General features: G+C 42.5%; 1 long non-coding RNA gene across 1 annotated transcript; it reads right to left on the bottom strand.

Moving 5' to 3' along the window:
• Positions 1–161: 161 nt before the first annotated feature.
• LOC147241665 (uncharacterized) lies at positions 162–21,095 on the bottom strand. The gene is made up of 4 exons (XR_015111052.1): positions 20,885–21,095; positions 17,861–18,095; positions 414–574; positions 162–300 (listed from the first exon to the last, which is right to left on the bottom strand). It is a non-coding gene; the product is annotated as an uncharacterized LOC147241665 (long non-coding RNA).
• Between the last annotated feature and the right edge of the window lie 441 nt (positions 21,096–21,536).

The following is a 21,536-nucleotide window of genomic DNA, read 5'->3' as shown; positions in this document are numbered from 1 at the left end:
AGAGACGCATGGAAGCACTTCTCTTCCTTGGAATAAAGTAATTAAGGATCTCTATATCCCATTTTTCCCTCCAGATCTCAGCCAAAGAACAGAGCTTTTCTGTATGTCAGTCGATCATCGCTGCAACTTGACATCCTGACCCGGACGTTTAATTTATTGATCTTCATTTTATTCGGATGTAAGGACCGTTTGCTCTTCAAAATTAATCCAGGTTAATTTGGCCGGGTCCTCTATCCCACCCAGCATGAATGGGTCTTCTGTTGGGTCGAGTCGGTCTTGGCCACCCAGTTTTATGGGAATCTGCAGTGAATTAGAAAATCTGTCAATGCGAGAGGAGCTACGCGGGCGCGGATATGCCGTGTCACTCCACCTGTAAAAAGAACTACTCTTTGTCCATTATCTCCCGGTCTTACCTGAGGAGAGTTAACCTTGAGGTCAATAACATCTCCATGGTGTTTCATGACTGGCTGGGCCTGGGCCGAAGGTCTGAGGAGAGCCATTGTTAACAAGGGGGCTGCAGACCCGACTTCCTCCCTCTTTGGCTCTCCTCATCACATACCTCTGGGAAACAGATCTGTAAAGAGCAGTGACGGGAGCCATAAAGACGTGATCACTTTCACAGGAAAGTGCAGCCACTGTACTATAGTTTGTTCATTGTGGTCAACAGAAACGGTCCATTTCTCTAAATTAAGTGACAGCATCTGCGCATATTCCTGCACGACGTAATTTCTTGGCATCTTAAAGAACATTTACCTGGCAACTTTTGTGTATTCATCCTCATAATTACACATAATATACAGCTCTACACTACAACTAAATCCTTGGACTGCTCTGAACTACCCCAGAACTGTTGGCTTCATGCGCTCCTCTTATTTTCCCCCTCTCCCTCATGTGATTCATTCTCCTCTCTAGCACTGGTCTTTGTAGTTAAGCATGGTATTCAAATCTAAGCATCTGAGATTGGACTATAATTTGCCTGTGCATATCTATTGCTCTATCCGTAATCATCCACATGGTTGAAATAATTGTAAAATTGTAGGAAACTTTTAGACAACATGCCAGGGAAATAATTTTGTCACAGGGGTACAACGTTATTTCTCAAAATCCCACCCCGCTGTACGTAAAAGGAAAGATATTTATGTGTAGTTGCAAATGTGATCTCATATTCAATATTTGTTGCTGAATCTCGACAGCATCAAGGGTTATCAAGTGCATTTATGTCCTTTTTGCTTTTATATTTGTTGTGTCAGTTGAGGGTGTGTTTTCTTTAGATGAAGCCATTTGAATGTGATTTGACCTGCATGTAAATGGGGGGTAAAGTTTACACTGGGAGCAAGTAAATCCAGGTGTGCTGCATCACACAATGACACTCCACCTCAAAAACAGACAAAAAATATAATGTTTCTTACTGGTTTGTTTCAGAGATATTTTAGTTTCGTAGTTTTTTTTTGTGTGTGTGTGTGCAACTCTTCATCAGAGCACATGGTAAACAACAGATTTGACTAATTTGAGAGATATTTTCAAGCCAGTCATGCATTTGTCAACAAAGCCAGGCCGACTGCTCTGCGCTACGCCAGCTGACATCGAATTAAACAGTGCTGGACTGATTACCACTTCCTGTCCAATGTGGATTTCTTTTACCAAACAAAAGCAGAGACAAGTGTCTTTTATTGAGCCACTCATGGGAAACATGTCTTTTTCCCATGATAAACACAACCATGCGTGTCACGGCTCGCCAGCACTTAGGCTATGCTAATCAGCTATTGATCTGTCATGTGGAATAGAGCGTCCCCCACCTCCTTCCCATCCCCACCCCCTTCCTCTTTTTGATGTGTGTGTGTGTGTGTGTGTGTGTGTGTGTGTGTGTGTGTGTGTGTGTTTGCGTGCGCGCGCCTCTGCTCCTTTTCTTGGAAAACTATGTTGTCATTGGCCCCAAGGGGGTGGTGTAGAGGCGAGGGAACATGCTGGGTCACATCACCTGTTCCTCAAACCAAAATAGGACACAACTTGAGATTCAATTTTAGCAGCCAGTGGGTCGCTAACTCACAGCAGCGACAACGGATGGTGATGAGTGATGATTGCAGTCCTTCACTCAGTCCCTCACGGCCTCATTTCACAATACTTGACACTTACATCAACCTAATAATAACCATGGATCTTTAAGATTTATTTCATTTTAAAGTCTTAGTTGAAATTAACTACAGTTTCAGTGCAGTCTCATCTAAAAGGAAAAGGTTGATATGTGCGCTCATCCAACAAAGCAAGAATGAGACCATCGCAGAGATGACAGACCAGGCTAATTCATCCAAATCCCACAAGGAAGTAACAAAAGCTCCTATTTCAGACAAAATCTGCATCTGAGTAACATAATCAAAAAGATTAAAACTCAAATAATCAAACTGGGCAGTAACTCAAATCAGAAATCTTCCTCAAAGGAAAATTAAGTCACAGGCTCTTCATGAACGAGACAGATCTTATTCGTTGATTCCAGCAGCTGCATCCCACTTTTTTCTCTGTATTCAATTTGAGTTTTGTCTTGCTGCCATATTAAAGTACAATAAACCCCAAAACAAATATTTATTTTTGTTTTCTCCCTGGAAGTCAAAGGGCTTTGAAATCAAAACCTGCCGCCTTCAAACTGGTGCTGTGAAATCTAAAGTGACAAAGCATTTTTCTCTCTTCCGTCAGGGTCATTCCAGGACTTTTTTAACCTGCACGTTCAAACTGCAGATGTTTCACTTTTTCATCATTTGGAAAATATATACCTGCCTTTTTTCTGCTATTGTGTATTTAATCCTTTGTGAAAGCTTGTGGTTATTTGCGGTTGTAATTAGGCTGTTTCCATTAAGGAATATTACTGCTAAATGGATCCATTACTCTCGACCCTACTCCGTCATAGGAAAATGCCTGACCACCACAGTGATTGGATGAAGGCCCAGCCTGGATCTCACAACAGAAAGAACTCACACCTGAGTGAAACAAAAGCAAAACTAATTCTTTGTGGTGGTGGAAATCCATTTTCTCCTGGGTATTTGGGTCCAAGTCAAGGTAAGCACCTTGGTCGTGTTCTCCAACTCCCTTTGGAGATCCCGAGACGTTCCCGGACCAAAATACACATTTTTTCCAGTTGTTTTAATTTTTTCTTACCAGAGAAGTTGGTTGTGCCTGGAACATCTCAGGCAGATACCTGAACCTCATCAACAAATGAGCCGCGGTTATTCCTCTGCAGTAGCATGGGCTAGCATCTCTGTTTACTTTTTACTGATGATGTAGTTCTGTTCGTTTCATCCGACCAGAACTTGTTACATGCACAGAGGTGGTTAGCGGCACTGCAGCAGAGTGAAAAGCGGAAAGCAGGACAACGTGATGGGAAATGAACTGGGCTGGCTGTGTTTGACACGACTGACACACGAATTGGCAGCGAGGCTCCTATGACACTGTCTTTAGTTTCCTCACGTCCTGTCCACAATGGCCAATGAATCACTAGATGTCACTTCACCTTTTGAGAATTGTTTTGGCATGAATGAGAAAGGAAGTGACATATAGGATAAACAGGAAGTCAATGCCTGAGGTCAGCCGGGATGCAGATGAAAAACATTCAACTTTTGTCATCCATGTTCATCGGAATGTGTTTATATCCCATCCATCTCTACATAAAGTTATCAAAACTAAAGCAAGATTAACATAGCGCTACGTTAGCTGGGTTCCCATCAACCTGTTTTTAATGCGCACTTTTGAGTATCACATCAGAAAAGTGGGGGGAAAACGCAAAAATACCCCAAAAATTAAAATCCTCTTATAAGCAAAAAGGATTTTAGGGTCGCTTGAGGTTTTATTTGACCAGTGCAAAAAACAGTTTATGCACATCTTGGCAGTATCCCCCATAACACGTGACATCATGGCGGCTAACAACAAAAAAATACATGTGAGAGAGCAAATATACCTATATTAGGTCTTATCCATGAATAAAACATGCTTACTAATTCGCCAGGGCGACTACTTGTTTTGTTCCCAGTTAGTCTCCACTTCATCTAAATTTGATTACAGCCATGTTAGGGTATGTTGCCTACGCCGCCATCTTCCAACAAAACTAGATTATCTGCTTGAACTAAAGAGGTCAAACCCCCCGTTTCAACTCAAGTAGTAAATATATGAAAGTTAAAATGGTGAAGTCTAATAATAGAAGGCAAAGCACTGATGTAGAAGAAAGTAATACTTGCATGTACAATAAGTGGATCTTTATGTACGGTGTTCATTGTCTATTTACGGTGTGTTGACGTTCTTCCTCCCTGTCAGGATCACACCACCTTAACGGAACCATACAGCCTCTGGGCTTTTTCGACACTGATCCGACTGTGTAGTCCCATAAATGGGTGACACTGACACTAGGATGTCACGAGGACTTTGTCTCTTAGCGTGCCTCCACCTCTCCACCCACAACCCTAAGGGGGATTCCCAGCTTCACTCTCTCACTCCTCCCGTTTGTATTGAGAAGGCAAACAAAGCATCCCAGAAGCTTCCAGGCTATTTTTACACCTAGTAGCTTTTGTTGTACCCTCCTTCTCCTCTTCCTCCTTGTCTTTCTTAAAAAAAAAAAAAAAATCAGAGATGATCAATTGCTCAGAAAAAAAAAAAAGTTTCTGGAAGTGATGCACAAGTGCATGTGGCCCACAGGGCTGTTCTACAAAAGACTGAAGGTCTTATTGTTGTTGTGTGTCCTCATGGTGGCATAGCGTGAGAGCATCGTGACAGCATTCTCCCTTTTCAGATGTAATATTGAACGACGTATTGTTGATAATCATAAACAGATTGAACTCCTCTATATTGAAGTTGGCATGTTCCATATGGAAGGAAACACTATTATTATGACTATCGTGCAGTGATTTAGTCGATGGGAAGATCCCTCCTCAAAAAATGAAGTATTACTGTCCGTTTTAACCAGAATGAGCTTGTTTTTATAACTCTGATGGGAGCGGTTTTGGAAGGTATTTTACAGCACGTTGAGTTCAAGTCAGTTTCCTAAAGAAACATACATCTGTGGCACAGTAAACCAAGAATCCTTTGGGTGATGGGTTATGTTTGCCTACGGACTTTAAGTCATAAGAAAATAATGTACTCCAGTGAATATAATCCACGCTACAGAAAAACACGCCGGTCCAGAGTTTACTGGTTAGTGTGAGCGTATGAATTTGGCGCTTGTTCTCTAAACATTCTGCCCTCTCAGTGAAGCATGCCCACAGATCTGTTTCCTTATTGTTATTAAGTGCCCCGTATCCTTTCCCTGGTCTTAACCGTGATGACAATGCTTTCCATATCCCAATCATTTAGAATTCTGTAAACAGACCACCGCTTTCATGTGAGCACAAACTACGCAGTGAATACCCTCTAATAGCGCATATCAATTGCTATTAAGACAAGGGGAAAAAGTAGAGAAGAGAAAAAAAAGGGGGGGGGCAGGGGGTCTGATTATCCCCAAGTCTCTCACAGGCCAAATAAATAGTACCATGTGAGTGATTTGGCCCAGATGGACACCCAAGTCCAGGGAAGTTAGAGTTGTCCAAAAACCATTACAGTTTAGGAGGAAAGTCAGGGTACCTGCCTTACTTCAGCATCCCCTCATCATTAAGGGCTTAGTGTCCCAAATGTATTTTACAGTCACTGCTCTGGGACACACAGCAGCATGGAGGCTGGACGGTGAAGCCCAATTAAAAACACTTGTGGAGTCACTGCTGCACTCTTGAATGAGGGAAAGGGTTTTGGTTTTTTTTTTGGAATGAATGAAAGAGGTCAAGAAGTATTTCATCATCGCTGTTTCCTAAGGAATGTTGTTTTAAGCTAAAAAAAAATTTGCTTGCAAATGTATGAATTACTCTCTATGTGATCTATTAATTTGGTGTACAGTAGCCAATTTAGCCATAAAGGTTAGCTCGTATTTTGAACAAATCCCTTTAAATTGGAGTATAAAAAGAATAGAGTGGGTTCAGGTTATAATCTGGATTATAGGAGGGATAAATAGAATTTTAAAACATAACAAATTGGTCTCTTGTTTCCAGTGTTTTCTGCATTGTTTACATTTGTATTGTATTTCATCCCACCATGTGAATATTAATATCTTTACTCTGATAATGCATTTGTGACCACCCTAGTGCAAAGATGTCCACATAGAAGTGGCATGTGATATTAACACAAAATTTCACTTGTTAGATTTTGTTTTGCAATGTCTCCTCCATTATTGAAACAAAAAGATAAAAATCAGCCAAAATATGTGGTCACAAAAGGAGATTTGAGAGAGTTGGTTACCCACAATGCTAAAAAACATATTTTTGCCATCCATTTCAGTTTTTTTTTTCTTCTGTGAAATGTTCAGTGTTTTACTTGGAAAAAAATGTGATCCAAAAGGTCCAAAAGGTTTCTCCGACTTCTCCGACTTAGCTAGTACTATCCATCTATCTATCCACCGTCTACCGTTTATCCTGTTAAGGGTCGCGGGGGGTGGAGCCTATCCCAGCAGCCCTCGGGCAATAGGCGGGGTTCACCCTGGACAGGTTGCCAGTCCATCGCAGGGCCAACACATAGAGACAGACAACCATTCACACTCGCTGCCACGCCTACAGTCGAAAGTATTAGCTAGCACTTGCGTCTGCTTATTCAGAATCAGACACATTTGGGTGATTCCCGCCAGAGAACTACTTAGTTAGCAGAGAAATGGCTTAAAACGCATCGCACTTGAGATCAGGAGGAAATCAATGGGCTGCAGGAACATTTGTATAAAGTCCCCAGCATGGCCTCAGTAAAGCTAGCTACTGAGCAGCCTCTTTTCTTTCCCCTCTCGGATTTAGTCCCCTCTCGGATTTAGTCCCCTGAAAGACTCTGAATGTATTCACATACCAATAAACTAATCCACCTTCCAGAGACCGCACATTGCCCATTATAACAGCAGGGAAATATGTCTAAATCTAGTGTTCTCCATAAATCTCTTCCCTCTTTTCACCTCCTCTGCATCACCTTTGTCTCCTCTTCATCATTTCTGCAGGGATGTCCATTGTTCTGGATGTCATTATATTATAGTCGGTCAGCTTCAGTACAGTCAGTTGTTCCTGGTAGGAAAGTTATCATTCCAAAAATGCAAAGGCCTTTGGTTTCTGTTTTTTGGAAACACCACGCATTTTAGTTTCAGGTGATTATACACGAATGAAAAAAAATGGACGATGGAAATGTGATTGAAATTTATGCTCATCCTAAACTCTACACACTGTACCTTTAAGTTCATGGTCCAAAAAGTTCTCTGTTCAATTTCAAATCTCTTTACAAAAAGCAGTGTCTGACTTCTGGTGGGAATGTAGTAAAACATGGAGAATTAGAAATGGCTGCCGAGTAAAAGTACATGTTTACGTACTACATACCGCTTTACATTTTGACCACACACACCGATAGCAGCAAGCAATTTGGGGTTCAGTGTCTTGCCCAAGGAGACGTTGACATGTGGACAGGAGGAGAACATTATATATGTATATCTAATATAATTGGATGATTCAACTATTTAGAATTAAAAGTAGACAGGGCATTCAGCAGAATGATTGTTCTGTCAAATGTAGATTCTGGCCAGCATCCCATCAGTTCAACATCTGCTTCTTTTACTGTCAGCCTCATTTGTGTGTGTAAATAAGCCAGAGCCTTGACCACACTGTAAGCTTGAGCTCAGACTTCACCCGATGGAAATGAGCCGCGGTGTGTCAACAGCCTTGAAGCATTTTCAACGCGCTCATCTTGCCTGTTGCTTTCGCCATGGCGAAGGCGCTGCAACATCTACCTGTCCCTCAGATTGATGAAGAGTATTTTGGAAAGATGACAAAACAAGAAGAGACGAGATTTGTCTCTCTGTCAGTTGCTATGACCTGCTGACATAAGTTGTTGTAACTTAATATCGCAGAGGAGCTGCAGCCACTAGCCTTCTGTCACAGTGTAGCGAAGCCAAGTGAGTCCACAGAAAACAGCGTCCTGCTTCCTAGTCATGCGCCCGTATGTCTAAATGCAGCAGCACATGGAAATGGTTGCAGTGGAGCTGACCTCGATCTGCCCAGTCAGTCCTCTGTTTGCGAAAGATGGAGCCTGTCTTTTATCAGTCGCCATTAAAGGGGACAGGGGTCTCAAGTGTGTGCGTTTCTGTTATGTGTGTCCTGCTGGAGCAGCCACATTAATCTCCATGAGTGAGTGCTAGCAGGTGTTAACCTATGTCACTCCTAATCACCATGGCAACAGAGTTGTGGCACCTGGAGGTGTCTGTGACGTTGTGTCACGCTGTGTCCCACCGCAGCGCGCACGCACACACACACACACACACACTTACCTAAACAATCAATGACTGAAATACATTAATGTTGTTCAAAGGTTTCACAATTTATGAAAGCTATAGCTTAGCATAAGAGATTATTCATATTTACTCTTTGCATTTAAACCTATAAAAAATGCACAATAATTCATATGTGATCTTCTACTAGAACAGGATTTTTGCAGTTATTTTTTTTCCCGCAGACACAATCAGGTATTGTGAGTGAGACATTGGGAGATTTACAGGAGGTTTTATTTAGCTCTTTAATTATTTGTAATTTATTTCAAATCCCTGAACCAAAGCCTGAACCCAATTTTATTGAATTATTGTGTTTCCACTAAAAAGCAAAGGAACATCCAGAATTTTGTGTTTCCTGCAGGCCTGTCGATGGACCTTTGCAGGATTACTTCTGACAAAGAGTTGTGCATAGCATTTCCGGAGATGGTACAAATATTTCATTAAGGTAAATTGAGTTTAAAGACTAAAAAGGTGTTGGAAGGACAAAAAAAACAAGTTTTCCAGCGATAAGAAAATCCATCCCCCTTGGATTTGGTTGGAGAGGTTGTTGTTTTACTAGCGATTATGTGCTGGAGTATTTCTCAGCCAGGAAAAGTGACTTCCTTCTGTTTTTGTAAGAATAAAACAAACAAGGTAGAACATGCTAATTAGGGAATTATAGAGGTGCAGATTTTGTTAGCTTTGGACTGAGCCAAGCTATATTCTCCCAAGGTTTTCAGTCCTCTCATCTGCAGAATAAAAGCACAAAATAAAAGGTAAATGACTTCAACAGATATTTCAAAGTCTCTCTTGGAGTTTTCTCCTCTCGTATTAGGCAACTAAATGAAAGACAGCATCATTTTCTCCAAAGGCAGAATCAATTCATCCCCTTTAGGCTCTTAAGCACAAGATGGGACTATCTTCTGAGATCAACTTCAAATATCTTCCTTACAGTGTAATCATTTCAGCTGAGGTCAAGTACCGATGGTTTTCGGGAGAGCTCTCTTAATGCACCCTTAAGTCCTCTGGCTCTGGCTATGTTCGTCTGACAGACAGAAGTAAGCGATGGCTTGTGGAGGAAATGCTTGAGGAGGACTTTGGGGCTGGAATGTGGAGCGGTTTGCTCCCAAAAGGCCATGCTGCAGAGGCCCCGATGTGGCTGCCACACGCTGTGATTGCCAGGGGTCACCGCCTGGAGCCCGGAGCCTTCAGCGCCAGACTCTCTACGCATGATTTGGGGTTAACGTGTCAGAATATTTCTCCGCTTGCTTGCTCGCTTGCAGACGCCCACATTATTCCCCCATCCCTCATCCTCAGGGAAGGTGCGTATGGAAGTATCAGATAAGCACATTCAGATCAGAGATAGAAAAAGTAAAGATAGAGAACTTGATCTCGCCAAGAAGACGTGTTACGGCAGCATTGTTTACCTTCTGGAGGAGGTGATGGCGAAGCAAAATATGGCAAGCTAATGCTGGGTGGCAGCTCTCTGAGGCCGAGCCCCCTGGGCTTTCCACGCTGGCTGGACCAGCTGTCATCTTTCTAATGATTTCTTTATTTTGCAGGAAGAGCTTGTCGCCAGGGGAAACGCGCCACTTCCGGCATGGGGAAACCCGACGCTGAGCCAGGCCGACGCTGGGACCCACTACGTCTGCTGCCACATCACAAGGGACCAAAACACCCTTTCATCCTGCCTGCGTTTCTTTGCTTTCTTTCTCCCTCTATCCACACAGTCATCAGTATCACCCTCTCTTTTTAGAGCTCCCACTTGTCCTCCGGGGTTTTACTTTACTTCTCAGGAATAATAGTTTTCTTTTGACTTCTAAATGATTATTTAGCGTTCAGTTTTGGAAGGAATATCAGCGATAATATCTAACTGCTCAATATAAACGCTATCAGACTGATTAATTAAGCTTTTTTTGGTTCTGGATATGAGAAGGTTGAAAGGGATATTTTGGACACTGAAGCAAATTCATACCTATTAACAACCACAATTCAATTCACTCTTTTTTTTTTTAACTGTTCGCCAAATAAGAATTCAAATTCCTATCACAATCAACCACATTAAAAATGCTTTAAACCACACTTTAACCACGTCATCGATTCTGTAATCTATCTGAAATCCATTAGTGAGTTTGTCCCTGGCCAGTTGGCCGAGGGTGAGAGGGGTTACAGCCCTGCAATGACTGATCTCACCCTGCTGAAGCGTCTCTCTCTCTCTCTCTCTCTCTCTCTCTCTCTCTCGCTCTCTCGCTCTGTGGGCGAGATCATACAAGATCCCAATAGCCCCTACTTTTCTTCCAGCTCTCCATCAGGAACCTTCAGAGGGCCTTGACGAAAAGAAAACTAACCCCACTCCCCTCCTTTTCCCCTCCACAGTCGAGCATAATCAGGCCCAGCCTCCCAATCATGAAACCCAAGTTGAGCGCGACTTACAGCTATTCCCCTTCCCTGTTTCTCTGCGGGGCCCCCGGCTGCTGATTGTTCCAGAAACAACAGATGGAAATTGTGAGCGTAAACATGTAAATATTGCAGGAGTTATGACTGAGAGCAGCTCGGATCAGAGGTCCTCTCCGCCGTCACAGGGAAGCTATTACAACATGAAACGGAGCAAAGCCTTCAGAAAACAACCGCTTTGTGTCAGAAGTGATAGCTGTCAGGATCCGACACACAGAAGCATAAACACACACATAAACACGCACCGTCCAACCAAACCGACATAAAAGAAGGACTGAAATGGAGCATAAGTCAGTTATTGTAATTTGATTACAAGAAAATTACACATTTTGACAGAAATTGTTGTTGTTTTTTTTAAAGAATTAAAGCAGCTCAAAAAGATGTACCAGACAAAAACTATGACCTAATCTTAAATAAAGGTAATATATACTCTCTCTATATGCGTGTTTGTCCTGTATGTAAAATTGCTCTGATTTTGATAGCTCTTAATTGTGGTGGAGAAATCTATATAGGGGCACCTGAAAGTCAAAGCATGCAGCGTAGTTGAAATGTAAACATTTTCAGAGACTGATTGGTATCCAAACCACAGGACCGTTACCTGTCAAGTCTGAGCAGTGCTTATGAGCTTGATGAGAAGTGTGTGTGTGTGTGTGTGTGTGTGTGTGTGTGTGTGTGTGTGTGTGTGTGTGTGGGTGTGAGCATGCCTGTAAATGTGTGTGTATGTACATGATTAAGTATGATTGAAAGCCAGGCCTGCTCGAAACACCACAAACGCTCTGGTTAAAATCAGAGAGTCAGCTTGACTCCAGACTGACAACGTCATCATATCATCTTGAACACTCTTTGATTTGATTTCTGGCAAAATTACAGAAAAAAAAAGGATATAACTGTGCAGTAAAAAGTGAACTGATACAGCAGATAAATGATGGGAATGAGGGCAAAGACATTTCTCAGGTTTTTAAAAAAAAAATATAATTAGCAAAAAATATTTTTTGTTTTACACATGCAGTATTTTTTCCATTCTGCTGAAATAATTACTCAATTAAAAGTAAATGGCCTTTTTTTCATAAACAGCTAGCTGACACAAAATATTTGACACACAATAATACATGAGCTCACTGACTGGTCCTGCTTTGATTTTGAATATTACAGCATTATTTATTATGATTACTGAAATTCACAAGAATATTTTCAAATTTTAATAAAACAATTCAATTTTTTCCTTTCATTTAAGCGTGAAAATTTGCACGTCAAATAAAGCGATATAAAAGAAAGACTGAGATGGAGCGTACATTCATGCTGAGGTGAACACTGTGACAAATGGCATTGTAATTAAACATAAATTGAAGACCTTAACACAGAAAATTACTGTTACAGATGTTAGCATATACACTCTATTGACTGAAACGAAAGGTTAAGAAGTTGTTTCTATTCCAGTTTTTCTTTTAAACTGTAGAAATATGATTGGATTGAGTGTAACGTCACGTCAGTCATATTATGAACTAGCTACGTAACAGTTGCCCATTTTTAAGTGTTACTGGGGTTGAATTCTGGTCACTGGTCTGGTTTTAAAACCATACCGGTTCAACATCAAGCCACATATCTTATTATTTTCCTCCTCCTTTGCCGTGACTACGGCCAACGCTACACATCACTTCCGCGCTATTGTGTGTGTGAGCAAGTGATTGACAGAAGAGCCCCGCCTGGAAACTCTGGGGGCTCAACACCGAGGGGAGACTGCCATTGATATCCGTTGTGTAATTTTCTATTGGCAGGTGGGTGATGGGTGTGATTAAATCTGGGCTTTAGCCCCGACCATCAGCATTATTGTGTCGGGATTCCCCGAGTCCCTGCTCTGCGGATCCTCTGTCACATTCTGTCATGCCAGCTTTGGGCCCTGCCAGCTGGCCCTGTCGCATGGCATAACACAGACCACGTTAGCCCCACTAAGGCCCCCGTTTATGCTCTCCCCCCCTCTAACAAACAGACAATCACGCCTTCTCGCTAGTTTTCCACCCTCCTACCCCCCTCTCCCTCTCTCAATCACCCATCATCTAAAGCCCCATGCTGCCATCCAGCAGCACTTTTCCTATTTATTTTAGTCTTCTGCTGCTCGCTCAAGCGGTCCATCATGCTTTACACATCAGCTGGGTGCAGCCGCGTACAGATGAGAGGGTCACGCCAAGTTTACCATGTCACTTCTATGACATGATTGCAGCTAAATGTCTGGGACGTGCAGGTCTGCTGGTTGTGGGCACAGACCGGGCCACCAGCTAAAGGTCAGACGTGTTAAAACAGACACACTTCCTACTGATGTCTGACTCATGTGTTGTTTTAGGAGCATGGAGGAGAGCAGAGCCACAGCCACTTTCACTGGCTTCGACTGAGGCCACTTTACCTCACACACTTAATTGGTAGGTCTCAGAACGAGTTTGAGTCACGTTTGGGCTGTCAGCATCAGAATGAGCCTGTTTGCCCTCCAAACACTGACAAATTACTCTGAGGTGAGACTTACTGAGCATTAAAAAAAAACATGAATTGTCTGAAAGGAATGTTTACATAGTTTTATTATCAGCTAATTAAATCAATTTAAAAATCAATGACATGAGAAAACTCATCTTTTTATGTGCAAGTTGTTTGTCCATGTGCTTAAGTGCATGTAAGCAGAGAAATCACCAAACACTGAATACATTCAGAAGTACCTTATTTATATACTTTGGGGTATTTAAATAGATTTGCTTACAAAGTCTCACTGTTTGCCCCACCATCATGAAATTTCAAGTCTTTTTTTTAACAAAAAGAAGTCTGATATTATTTTTCATAAATGTGTCCGCAGCTTATCTGTGGAACCAGGTTGTGGTGGCAGCAAACCCATCGAGGTAACCCAGGCGTTCCTCTCATCTGGCCTCGGGGTCCTTCAGCTCCTCAGAATGAGACATATAATCACTCCAGCGTGTTCTGGGTCCACCACAAGTCTTCTGAATGGTCAGACGTACCCGGGACGTCCACAAGGCGTCCTCACCAGATGCCCGGACCACCTCAAATAAGTCTTCTGGACATGAACAAGCAGCAGTTTTCCTCCCCTCGTCTCTAAGGCAAAGCCCAGACAACCTTTATACTTTTAAAACACCTTAACCTTGACCTCTGCCAAATTTTTCTCCTCAACATAACCTTTACTTTAACCCTAAAAATGACTTCCTCTTTATATTTACTGTATGTACTTGAGTCTACCAGGAAAGAAGTTTTGCAGACTATTAGGATGGGGGACAAGATGATTATCGATCTAATATGGTCATTCCTGGGAGTAACTCTGGGTTAGAGCACTGGTTCCCAAACTTTTTTAAAGTCCTGTAGCCCCTGAAACATTACACCTCCTGCTGTGTACAGATGGTGCTAGCACCACCAGCGGCAAGGCTGCCACAACCAACGGCTATGCTAGCATCACCATTGTCTAGGATACCACCGCTGGCAGCCAGGCTAATACAACCAACAGCTAGGCTAGCACCATTAACTGCTAGGCTAGCATCACCAATGTCTAGGATACCACTGCTTGCAGCTAGGCTAGCACAACAAACAGCTAGGCTAGCACTACGAAAGGCTAGGCCATTATCCCCCATTTGTGGGACACCACTACTGGCAGCTAGGCTCGCTCAACAAACAGCTTGACTAGCACCGCTAAACGTAATGCTCGCACAAGACTCGGTCCGTAGCCGATGTACTGCATCCACTACTCCTGTGGGTGTGAGGGTGGGTTTATTTCAACCATTTATCCATATTTCATGCAAGTATGGCAACATATTGAGTGGAGGAGGAAACAGACAAAGGCCTACTGGGTGAACATTCCCCACACCAGTTAGGAAATCAGGCCCTGAGTATACACTTTAGAACCCTATGTCAGCTGCCCAGTAATTGGATGAGGAGGGTGTCCCATGTAACAGGCCATCCTCAAGTAAATGGTCTTAAAAACACACACACACACACACATTTATAAAACTAGTACATGCAGCAGGAGACATATATCTCCTAACTGCTCCAGGTCCGTTTCAGTATCATACCTCTCTATTTTCTCACGTAACCGAAGTATTTTACCGATTCAAAATTAGTCTGTGACACGTCAGGTGTGTACAGTATATCATCTGAGCGCTGACCTCGTGAACGGCGCGCTCCATGCTGCGAACGTGTCAATATTATGAAGTGCTGTCATCTGATCTAATGGGGTCTGTGACAGTGGACGTGGTGACCTGTGTGCACGAACGTATGCGCGCGCGCACGCACGCGCACACACACACACACACACACACATCACATCAAGCTCATAAGCACTGCTCAAAGCCCAGGTCTAATCCTGGCTATTGTTTTAACTAACTGGTTTACCCTTGTGGAATTTGTTCAATGCATTCATTTGTGACTGAAGATGTTCCTGATGACATTTTTCCTGTCAGAGGACCAAATGCTGATTTGGGTGACAGGAGCCATTCAGTGACACTCTTCTTATTCTGTCAAGTCAACCCCAGAAAGCAACATTAGAGCCCCACTCTTTCCTGGAACATCCAGACGGATTAAAAAAAAAAAAAAAAATCTGTGTGTGCACCATTATGCTCTTAAGAAGCTACAAATGCCAAAACACATACACGCGCGCACACACACACACACACACACACGACATTATGTGTGTACTCGAAGAAGGAGTAATTTCAACATTGCAGACTTGGAAAAATAGAAAATCATCATTATTACCGTTTGTTTTTATTTCAGCAGTACAGTATCTGCCATTGATGTCGCCTTCTTTTTTTGTATTGTTTATCTTTAGTATCTATATCTGTTTACCTTGGGCGTGGGTGATTCCTCTGGGGTGCTTAGAAACGATTTATCCCATGACCTCATCTAGTATACTTACCTGTCAACTCAGAAGCAAGACTCAGCAGCGCAAAGTGGACGCAAACGATATATTTTCTCACGTAGTTGAGTCGTCTGGGAATGAAGAGGCTTGTCAGGTGCCAGCTAAAAGACCGGCCCAATGCAGGAAGGGCTGTCCTCCCTATATGCCACATACCAAATTTGGGATCTACATCGAATCCAGATCGAGTTAACTCGTGAAAATAATGCTGTTATATCCACGTGCGATTCGCATACAAACAGACTCATGCAGCGGCTGTGTCTGGGGCTCCCAACACTAAAAGCCACATTAAAGGTGAGTGTTGTTATTCTGCCTCGGGTCCTGCTAGACTCATCAGTTATCCTCTATGGCCTCCAGGATGTCTGCCATCCCCTCCCTTCTATTTGTTTTAAGAAAAATCTCAAAAGTACGAGAGGAGGGTGGGGGGGGGGTGTATGGGTGGGGGGGGGGGGTATAGAGTGGGTGAGTCTGACACAAAAGTAAAAACACATCTTTCATGTCTAAATAAATCTGACAAAGAAATGCTTTATGAACTGCCACCTGAAGGTAGTCCTAAAAGCAGCGGTGAGCAAAGTGGCCATAACGTTTAATCCAATTGGCTTCCAAGTTCCAAAACCGTCTTAGCAGATGGTCGGCTGTAATATGAAAGTTATTCACCCACTCACTACTGCAGTGTGTCTGTTATATCACCATGTCCTGTTATTCTTTATGGCTTCCATAGGCACTAAAGAGGAGAGAAGTTATTTTCTTTTCATTACTTCTCTCTCTAGGGGGACTGGGAGACTTGGTCCAGCTCTTCCCCTTCGCTCCAGAAATTCTTTTCAATTAAAGTCCTATCCTACCAGATGGTAGAGACATTAGACCGGTGCTCTGCTGATGTGCCGCCCCTGCAACCAACCAACGGACAGCCATTTCATTTACCAGACAGTAAATCTTAAGGCACCTAATGCCCCTGCAGTACAGGCAACCCGACAACACACACCAGCCAGGCCGGGCTCAAGAGTGTTCCAGAGCTCTTGGAACCTTTTTTTTTTTTTCCCTTTCTCCTTCCTTTCAATCTCGCTCGTACATTGTCTTTGCTGCAGATCAATTAAAAGGATGAGGTCTAAAAAAAGAGCCATTTGTAAAATGGATGTCCTAAAGAAGGAGGCACAGAGCATTGGAAGCGTGAATAATTTATCCCGAAACCCTATCACAGTGTTTGTATCAGTTTCCATCATAAAGCTTGGTGAGGGAGGAGGTGAGGGGGTGGGGTGGGGGGTGGAGGCGAATACATCAGCCTGTGTGACAGGCTCTGCAGGGAGGGTACAGTAGAGGGTCTTATGGGCAACCGCATACACATAAATCCACGAGCTGTCACTGGTGGAAGAAGGTTGAGAGGAAACGGCACACTGAGAGAAGGTACTTCTGACTGAGGAATTGTTGACCTTTCACAATAAAGGCCTTTTTTTTCTTTTTGTGTGTGTGTGTGAGTGCGTGTGTGTGTGTGTGGGGGGGGGGGTTGCTGCTGAAATGTCATAAAAGCATTGTGAAATATTGTTACATGAAAGCACAAAAAATGGGTGAAATTTTTTTTGGCAGGATTGAAAATATACAGGGAGAAATGAACGGATCCGTCTTTGTTTTCAAGGACTAAGATGACCTTTGCCGTCCCTTCAAACACACGCAAAGAACTTACAGCTTATCAAAGGACACTGCATTGCATTTTAATTTAATTTCTCTAATTGTTTTAGTTTGCTTCAAATGTGATGAGAAAAAGCCTACGTTGAGGCTTTTTTTTCCTGTGACATCACACAAAAGCACCTTCTTCTTCCCTCCTCGCAAGCTGAAAGATGTTGCTGCACACCGTTTCCTGTACACATGTTTTTATTGTAAAGTCTGAAAAGGTCAGCTATTGTGTAAATAATGTCTCTGCTGTTTCCTGAACATAAATACAGATTTGATTCTTGGCAAAGTATCGGTGGGTTCTTCTGTGTCTTGATTTACATTTTATATGTCCGTATTATATTGCAGGGAATATAAAATCATAAATTGAATGACATTGTTACCTGATTTTATTCAAAATGTGGTATGTTTTGATGAAGCGCATCATAACTCATTTGCTGCCCATTTCCTGCCACGTTGGAGACTTGTAAAAACAGAGCTCCTGGTGAGTGAGTGAAAAGCGGCGAGTCTGAGCTCACCTCAGTTTTCTATCCTGGCTGGTAATCACAGCCTGCAACTCCCACTGTTCCCAGCTGCTATGGAAGAGGAGCTGGAGGAGGGTGGGAGGTGGTGGTGAGGTGAGGCGAGGAGGGGCAGGCTGGCTGCTACTGCCAGCAGACTCACCGCGATCGACGTCTGAAGCCCACGCCAAAACCCCCTCCCCCGCGCGTCCCAGCGGACGGTGTGCCATTTTCTGCAAGAGTGAGGGGAAGTCTGGTTGAAGAAAGAGAAGGCAGCTTGTTAGGCGTCTCTCGCTCTTTCAACAGGAGCTCGGGGATATTAGAGGAAATCCCAATCGAACCCCCGCCCCCACTAAAAAAAAAAGAAAATGTCAGGGGCCACAAGCATTTTCACACATTGTTCTACCTGGGGAAGGTGTCACCTGGGAGGGATGGGTGGAGTCAGTCAAAAAAACAAAAAACCCAACCAATATTTTTGTATATATGAAGGAATTTTACAGAGTAGATTTGGCAGTTATTTCTAAAAGAGCACAAAAAAACAGTATCTTTAGTGATGTGTGACATGTGTGAAACAAGGTTGATAACCATCAGCTCCGCCAAATTTATTTTAAAAAGGAAAAAGGCTTGATTATGTGGTTAAAAAAAAAAAAAAAATCCTGTCACAATGAACACAAAAACATCAAAGTTGCAGTAAATATCAAAAATAGTTTTATTGTACGTGCGAGATTATAAACTGACGACATATGGAATATTCAAGATATAAATGATGTTAAAATCATTTTGTTCCACCAGCGACTGCACCATGAATGTGGATTTACACTGAAACAAATTCAAAGAACTGATTTGAAGCTGAGCTACGCTGCAATAAAATCACAGTTTCACAGCGTTGAGAGCGTGTCTGATTTGTCCCTCTTGTCCCGATCTGTCCTCCAGGTAACACATCATCTTTTCTCTCTCTTTTTTTTCCTCAGTTAGACGTGTCACTTTACTCAGCATCCGTAAATAGAACGTGTGGAACATACCCCCCCCCCCTTAACATATCATGTTAGCAGGGCTGAGTAGGTGCTAACCTGCTGCTGGCAATCTCCACACTAAACAATATACTTGTTACAGAGAAACACAGAAACTAGATCACCATTGTGTTTTGTGGCGTAAAACACTAGAAAGTGTAACACAATCTAATGCTCATTGTTGTGAGGAGGAGACAGAGTTACAGTACAAGTTCAGCGAATAACAGGAATGCCTTTGTTTAGGGTGTGAAATGTCTGATCAAAAGTTACGTCAAATGTATAAATGCGGTTTTCATGCCGTGATTTCTCCCAAAAAAAAAAAAAAAAGACGCAAAAGCATGCAATCAGACAGGTTAATCATCGAAATTCCACATTTTACCCTGATAGATCAGAGTTTAACCAGGGGATCTCTGATGATATATCTTACAGTTCTACTAAAGTGTTGCCAAGATTCAATCTGGAACAAATTATCTGATCCTGCCTCTCCTTTACAGGTTTAATCATCCCAAACCTTTAAAGACAGAGCGGCCCTTGTGGTTAGGCCTGTAACAATGTGTAAAAATGACATGCATCATCAGACAGTGTCAATTACACAAACCTCAACACTGCTATTAACATAGAGCATTTTGAGCTCTGACACCGTACACTCCCTGATTTAAAAAAAAAAAAAATTTGTACCTGAAAGTCAAACCAAAAAAATATCCCGGGGCATCGAACAAGCCGCTCGAGAAACCACTAACAAGTCTGCTTCCTTCCGAGACACCCTCCTCTGCCCAGTAAATGTCTTTGAGCCATGCCAGCGACGTGATAACTAATAAAGTCTTGGCTACTTCGGTGTGCCCTGCAGGCACAGGCCCATTGTTGCTGTGTTCTTTTGAAGCCTGGGAAAGATATCAAAGTGTTGGAGTCTGATGGAGCTTTGAACAATTAGATGTTGGCTCGGTGACAAGAAAACCTTAGACATCAACAGAAAACGGACTCGGAGAGAGAGGGAGAGGGAGAGAGGAAGAGAGAGAGAGAGAGAGAGAAGATATTTTGGGAAATTTCTGACTGACAAGGCAAGAAGAAGATGAGGTACTCAGGATATTAATGTCCTGACAGCTTGACATGACATCCTCCATTAACATGAAGAAGCTAGAGAGCAACCCAACACAAATTATATCTATATCTATCTATCTATCTATCTCTCTCTCTCTCTCTATCTATATAGATAGATAGATAGAGAGATAGATAGAGGGAGATACAGGTGAAGAGAGTGCAGACAAGCCAGGCTGGATGCCAGACGTTCAATCACCCCGTTTCCAATTAGAGCCAGTCTTTGTTATTGGTTTCCACGCTCTGACAGAAGAGGAAGAACGTCTGGCCTAGCTGCAGCCTGCACCGCTCCTCTGTTCCCAGCCAACGTAGGAAATGAAGAAATAGGATCGCATCAAAATATGCAAGCACCGATCATCAAGAGCACACCTTTCCGACCAACTCAGGCCAGATAACATAGGATTTAAGAGATTTGCTCTTTGCCAGATGAAACAATTCGATGTGTTATAACAAGGAACAACAATACACTGATGACTGCAGTAAATTAAAGAGATACTTCACCAAAAAAAGTGTATTTTTCCTTCCAAGTACTCACAAATAGGAATCTTGCTTTTCTGCGGTTCATTACTTGCAAAAAGAAAAAAAACAGTAAGGCAAAAATAGAATTAGACATTTAAAGCAGGTGCTGCACCAGATGATCGAACTCCATAACATGAAAAGTCTGTGCTCTGTTGCCCCCTTTCTTTGCTATTCATAGGAGCGTACCAGCCATTTAGCTAGAAGCTAATTGCACCAACAACTCCTCAAGTTTGCAAAACTTTCCGAAGAGTTACAAATTCTCCACTGCATCCTCCATTATGACCAATATTTTCTTTATACAGCCGTTTGCTCTAATCCACAAACTAATCTGAGCTTTAAAACAAACTTGCAACAAGCTTTGCTAAAGTTCCGTTGATTAGTCAGGATACAATCAATTTGCTCCAATAAATTTACTCACTTTAAAAAGGAGAAACTTGCATGCAAATGCTATGACCTGAGGTGGTAAAGGCACCATGCCAGGGAGAGAAGGCTTCAAAACTCATGATGGGATGTCAGGCGTGAGGCAGAATCAGGACCCAAATTTAGAATCCAGAAATGGCAGACAGGAGGGGAGAAAACTTGAATGTTTAATGAAAGACGCCATAAAGCAACCACTGACCTAAATATGAACATTGGTGCACTTGAGGAGAAAAAGGACAGCCAGGTGACACATGGAATAGAAGTTAAATACAAACTCTACTAACTGGGCAACAAGAACCAGGTGTGAGCGGATGAGGGCAAGGAAGGCTGACTGGCTGAGAGGCACTGCGGGCAGGGCTGTGACTGATGAGGACTGATTCACAGATGAGACACAGGTGATTCGCTTGAAAAAAGATGGAAACTGACAAACAGGTGTTTGGACGAAAAGAAACATGTAATCGATACTTATCAACTGCATCTAAAGGTGATTTCACTTCATCTTGTGTTGTGAAATGGGCGTTCTTCAAGTCAGTACCTTTAAGGAATATCAGGAACAATACTTTGGGATATTCGAAGATTTTGTTTTGTTTTTTTTCTTAATCCAAAGCATGGTTTTTTCCCCCACCCTAACTTGACCTTAACCACAGCAT

This window comes from Aulostomus chinensis, chromosome 21 (assembly GCF_037954235.1).
Source record: "Aulostomus chinensis isolate RoL2024-O1b breed Wild chromosome 21, RoL_Achi_v1.0, whole genome shotgun sequence".
Classification (NCBI taxonomy): Eukaryota; Metazoa; Chordata; class Actinopteri; order Syngnathiformes; family Aulostomidae; genus Aulostomus; species Aulostomus chinensis.
Note: the sequence above shows the minus strand (reverse complement) of the source record. Positions and strands in the feature narration are given on the sequence as shown.